Source organism: Moschus berezovskii, chromosome 3 (genome assembly GCF_049115385.1).
Source record: "Moschus berezovskii isolate FMDL1 chromosome 3, NW_MosBer_1.0, whole genome shotgun sequence".
NCBI lineage: Eukaryota > Metazoa > Chordata > Mammalia > Artiodactyla > Moschidae > Moschus > Moschus berezovskii.
In genome coordinates, this window is record NC_142462.1 from 88,831,383 (window position 1) to 88,837,418 (window position 6,036).

A 6,036-nucleotide genomic window follows, 5' to 3' on the forward strand; every position below is an offset into this window, starting at 1 on the left:
TGTGAAAGTTGGACTGTGAAGAAAGCTGATCGCCGAAGAATTGATGCTTTTGAACTGTGGTGTTGGAGTAGACTCTTGAGAGTCCCTTGTACCGCAAGGACATCCAACCAGTCCATTCTAAGGGAGATCGATCCTGGGTGTTAATTGGAAGGACTGATGCTAAAGCTGAAACTGCAATACTTTTGCCACCTCATGCGACGAGTTGACTCACTGGAAAAGACTCTGATGCTGGGAAAGGTTGGGGGCGGGAGGAGAAGGGGACGACCGAGAATGAGATGACTGGATGGCATCACCGACTCTGTGGACATGAGTTTGAGTAAACTCCGGGAGTTGGTGATGGATAGGGAGGCCTGGCGTGCAGTGATTTATGGGGTCGCGGAGAGTCAGACACGACTGAGCGACTGAACTGAACTGAACTGAACTGAACTGAATTTTTATTCTAAATTCAATCTTTTAAAATTTTTAAATACTTAAAAAATTTTGAAGTGTTTATTGCGGAACTGTTGGTCCCTTTAAAATTAGCTAGTAGGTTAGGCTCCTCCTTATCACTTATATACAGTCAACATTATATTAGAGATCTTAGTTTGCACAATTATACAAGAAAAGATATTAAAGGCATTGTGTCTAGAGAAGATGGTCATGATTTAGAAGCAATATCACACATACTTTATGTACACATAAAACACAAATATATCTCTAGGAGATATAGAGAAACATATAACCTAGTACAATAACGTTCTATGAAAAGGCATTCTATTCTATAGGTTTGGTTTAACATTTGAACCAATTCACTGTAGAGAAGCCAGAATCCTTACACTATCAGTTGAGATTCTAACAAGTCAATCTATACCAGTATATAAAGGAGATTATTTAGCACAGAACTTTATAAAGACAACAAAAAACTAATTGACTATGACAGAATCCACACTAAGGAATGAGATTATATGCAAATTACTCTATAGTAAGGATAGTCATTATATTAATATAGTACACTGCAAGAGAAGACTCTACACATGGACATCACCAGATGGTCAAAATTGAAATCAGATTGATTATATTATTTGCAGCCAAAGATTGAGAAGCTCTATACAGTCAACAAAAACGAGACCGGGAGCTGACTGTGGCTCAGATCTTGAACACCTTATTGCCAAATAGAGACTTAAATTGAAAAAAGTAGGGAAAACCACTAGACCATTCAGGTATGACCTAAATCAAATCTCTTATTATACAGTGGAGGTGAGAAATAGATTTAAGGGACTAGATCTGATAGAGTGCCTGATAAACTATGGACCAAGGATCGTGACACTGGACAGGAGACAGGGATAGAGACAATCCTCATGGAAAAGAAATGCAAATAAGCAAAATGGCTGTCTGAGGAGGCCTTAAAAATAGCTGAGAAAAGAAGAGAAGCAAAAAGCAAAGGAGAAAAGGAAAGATATAAGCATTTGAATGCAGAGTGCCAAAGAATAGCAAGGAGAGATAAGAAAGCCTTCCTCAGTGATCAGTGCAAAGAAATAGAGGAAAACAACAGAATGGGAAAGACTAGAGAGCTCTTCAAGAAAATTAGAGATACTAAGGGAATATTTCACGCAAAGATGGGTTCAATAAAGGACAGAAATGGAATGGACCTAACAGAAGCAGAAGATATTAAGAAGAGGTGGCAAGAATACACAGTAGAACTGTACAAAAAAGATCTTCATGACCCAGATCATCACAATGGTGTGATCACTCACCTAGAGCCAGACATCCTGGCATGTGAAGTCAAGTGGGCCTTAGAAAGCATCACTAAGAACAAAGCTAGTGGAGGTGATGGAATTCCAGTTAAGCTATTTCAAATCCTTAAAGATGCTGTGAAAGTGCTGCACTCAATATGTCAGCAAATTTGGAAAACTCAGCAGTGGCCACAGGACCAGAAAAGATCAGTTTTCGTTCCAATCCCAAAGAAAAGCAATGCCAAAGAATGGTCAAACTACCGCACAATTGCACTCATCTCACACTCTAGTAAAGTCTTGCTCAAAATTCTCCGAGCCAGGATTCAGCAATACATGAACTGTGAACTTCCAGATGTTCAAGCTTGTTTTAGAAAAGGCAGAGGAACCAGATCAATTTGCCAACATTCACTGGATCATTGAAAAAGCAAGAGAGTTCCAGAAAAATGTCTATTTCTGCTTCATTGACTATGCCAAAGCCTTTGACTATGTGGATCACAATAAACTGTGGAACATTCTGAAAGAGATGGGAATACCAGACCACCTGACCTGTCTCTTGAGAAACGTATATGCAGGTAAGGAAGCAACAGTTAGAAATGGACATGGAACAACAGACTGGTTCCAAACAGGAAAAGTAGTACGTCAAGGCTGTATATCGTCACCCTGCTTATTTAACTTATATGCAGAGTACATCATGAGGAACGCTGGGCTGGAAGAAGCACAAACTGGAATCAAGATTCCCAGGAGAAATATCAATAACCTCACATATGCAGTTTACACCACACTTATGGCAGAAAGTGAAGAGGAACTAAAAAACCTCTTGATGAAAGTGAAAGAAGAGAGTGAAAAAGTTGGCTTAAAGCTCAACATTCAGAAAACAAAAATCATGGCATCTGGTCCCATCACTTCATGAGAAATAGATGGGGAAACAGTGGAAACAGTGTCAGACTTTATTTTTTGGGGGCTCCAAAATCACTGCAGATGGTGACTGCAGCCGTGAAATTAAAAGACGCTTACTCCTTGGAAGGAAAGTTATGACCAACCTAGATAGCATATTAAAAAGCAGAGACATTACTTTGCCAACAAAGGTCCATCTAGTCAAGGCTATGGTTTTTCCCGTGGTCATGTATGGATGTGAGAGTTGGACTGTGAAGAAAGCTGATCGCCAAAGAATTGATCCTTTTGAACTGTGGTGCTGGAGAAGACTCTTGAGTGTCCCTTGGACTGCAAGGAGATCCATACAGTCCATTCTAATGAAACCGGTCCTGGGTGTTCATTGGAAGGATGGATGCTGAGGCTGAAACTCCAATACTCTGTATACCTCATGCGAAGTGTTGACTCTTTGGAAAAGACCCTGATGCTGGGAGGGATTGGGGGTGGGAGGAGACAGGGACGACAGAGAATGAGATGGCTGGATGGCATCACCGACTCGATGCACATGAGTTTGGGTGAACTCTGGGAGTTGGTGATGGACAGGGAGGCCTGGTGTGCTGCGATTCATGGTGTCGCAAAGAGTCGAACACGAGTGAGTGACTGAACTGAACTGAACAAGTAGCATATAGAGAAGGACATGGCAACCCACCCCAGTATTCTTACCTGGAGAATCCCATGGACAAAGGAGCCTGGGATAGCCATAAGTAACATAAAGTTTTGTTTTGACTATGATTCTAATTTCTGCTAGTAGAATTGGTGAGACATTAGGGGTGCAGAGTTACAGGATCTTTGTCTAAATTCCATTTGTTTTGTTGTCATTGTCTTGATTCTGAATTTCCTGCTGAACCATTTCTGAGTGTCTGGTGTGATTTACAGTAGAATAGTCACCTGTCGACAACTCTTTAATATCAAGCTAGATATTGGGAGTTTTTGTTTTGTTTTTAATTGATTTTGAAATTGCTTATTGCTATTTTAATAAAGAGTATATATAATGCTCTATCCCAGACTCATGCACTTGTGGACTTTAAAAAGAATTTCTCTCCTTCATTTCTTCTTGAAAAGTGTCAACAGATGTTGCTTATTATAAAGCAAATAGTCTATCTATTTTATTTTATTTTTTTTCAGTTTTAAATTTTATCTGATAACATTTTCACAAATAAAACATATTAAATCAAAAAAATAATCTTCCCCTTGTAGAATAAGTTATTTTCGACAATACCTTAAGGAGACCCAAGTGAGACTACACTTAAAATTTATAAGCATGAGCTTGAGTGCCTTTGTCCAGTCCTCCTCCGTGTTCAAGTGGGTTCTGATGGAATAGAATCCACTGCTGCTTCCAGGGTCTTCCATCAGGCCTTTCTTCACATCAATCTTGTAGGGCAAACAGAGACCCAACTCACCTCTCTCAGCCGCTTCCTTAAACTGCTGCATGCAGTCCAGGAACGCCATCATAGCCTGATCAAATTTGTTATGTAAGAAAACATTCTGCTTCCCACTAGAGAACAACGGCAACTTGGCACAGTCATCTATTAAAGACCTCAGGTAGGAATGGTTTCCGCAGGGGATGAGACGGTATCTATGAAATTCCAGTCCAATTGTATTGGCCAGGGCAAGGAGCAGCAAGGCTGTCTGTCCCCAGGCTGCATTGATCTCACTCCAGCACACAGGGACAGTGGGGAGGCGGCCCAATCTGAAGTTATTGATGATGGTTAAGGGGCCGTCTTGCCAGATCTTAAAGGTGGCGTTAAAGACATCGGTTTTCTCCAACTGGTTCCACTGGATCTGGGCGTACTGTAGTCGCATCTCCACACTGCTCAGCTCCTCATGTAGTTCTAATTGTTGCCATTTCAGTTTACTGTAGTCCTTCCAGTACTGATTTTCCTGCTGCTCCAGCATCTTAGTCTCTGCCTGGGCTGCCTCAAGATCGGCTGCTACCCTTTCTTGGTTCTTTTCTACCTCTGCCACTTCCTGGAGTAGCCTCGCTTCCTCCAACTCCAGGCCCTTCAGCTTCTCCTGCAGCATCTCCCTCTCATCCTCACTCTTCCACTCCCTGGTCTCCAAATAGCATTTGTAGTTCTGAACGTCAGATTCTGTGATGGCGAACTCAATGTCCAGTACCTCTAAAAGATAGTCAATACAGTCCATACACAGCGGGTGGTCCACCTCTCTTTCACCAGAAAGAATGTCAAAATTGTCCCTAATAGTCTTCTGGATGCTGTCAAGACTCCTCCGGGGCTCCAACCTCCCAAGCAGGGTGAAGTTGGAATAGTTCCAGGACATCCCACCACTGGGAGGGGGAGGAGTCCTGCAAAAGGCACCATCCCGTAGATTTTCAAAGTTTGCCTCCTCCTTGGAGGGAGGACCTCCCTCCTGTGTTTCTCTTGTTTCTCCCTGAGCAGAGATGAGCATCAAAGCTCCAGGTTCCTGGGAAGGCTCCGTGGAGTGATTCAGTTTCAGGGGCTGGCTGCAGCGCTGGCAAAGAAAGCAGATGTGGGACATGGTGGAGGTCTTGACTCTCAACTTGACGCTGCTTCCAGTCTATTTTATAGGACCTCATCTTCCTGTTCTAGGTCATTGTTTTCTTCTCTTCCTCCTTCAGGTGGGATAAAGGCATTTTCCAAATTCTTAATAGTTCTGATTCCACACGGAAAACTGCAAATTCAAAACGACCAGTGGAGTCCATGGCATCTCTACATCCCATTTGCAAACCTCTCAGTACAGTTCAAAACCTGTGAAATTTTGTACAAGGGACTTGAACATCCAAGGATTTTGGAGTCTCTAGGTATCCTGGAACCTATGCCCGAAGGATGCCAAGGGATGACTGTAATGACTTTATTTCACTGTTTTACAGTTCAACCTTTTCATGCCTACGTTTGGGTGGGTTGCGACCCCCTCTGTGCTTCTATTTTAGAAGTTACTGAGCTCTGTTTAAATTACTTTGATTAATGTTATGTCACATTTAAAAAATACAGCAGAGGAAAAAAGATGCAGTGGCAATGAAAAAGATAAAATACCTAGGAATGAAATCCAAATTGTGCAGAATCTATGTGAAGAAAATTTTAAATCGCTGAAAGACAAAGATGGCGTATCCTCTTCTTAGGTAGGAAGATTCAGTATCCTATTGAGGTCAATTCTCCCTCAATCAATGTATAAATTTTTTTGTGAGCCCAACAGAAATACTACTGGGATATTTTTAGAATTAGATAAACTGATTTTCAGATTCATAGGTTAAGTACTGTGAAAGGACAGATCAGAAAAATCTGAAGAGAAACATTAATTGGAGGGTATTAGGTACATATGTAATGTAGTGTGTTAGTCGTTCAGTTGTGTCTAACTCTTTGGGATTCCATGGACTGCAGTCCACCAGGCTCCTCTAGCCATGGAATTCTCCATG

At 41.6% G+C, this 6,036-nt stretch overlaps 1 pseudogene; it reads right to left on the reverse strand.

Annotated features, from left to right (window-relative positions):
• Positions 1 to 3,845: 3,845 nt before the first annotated feature.
• LOC129552091 (beclin-2 pseudogene) lies at positions 3,846 to 5,141 on the reverse strand (annotated as a pseudogene).
• Between the last annotated feature and the right edge of the window lie 895 nt (positions 5,142 to 6,036).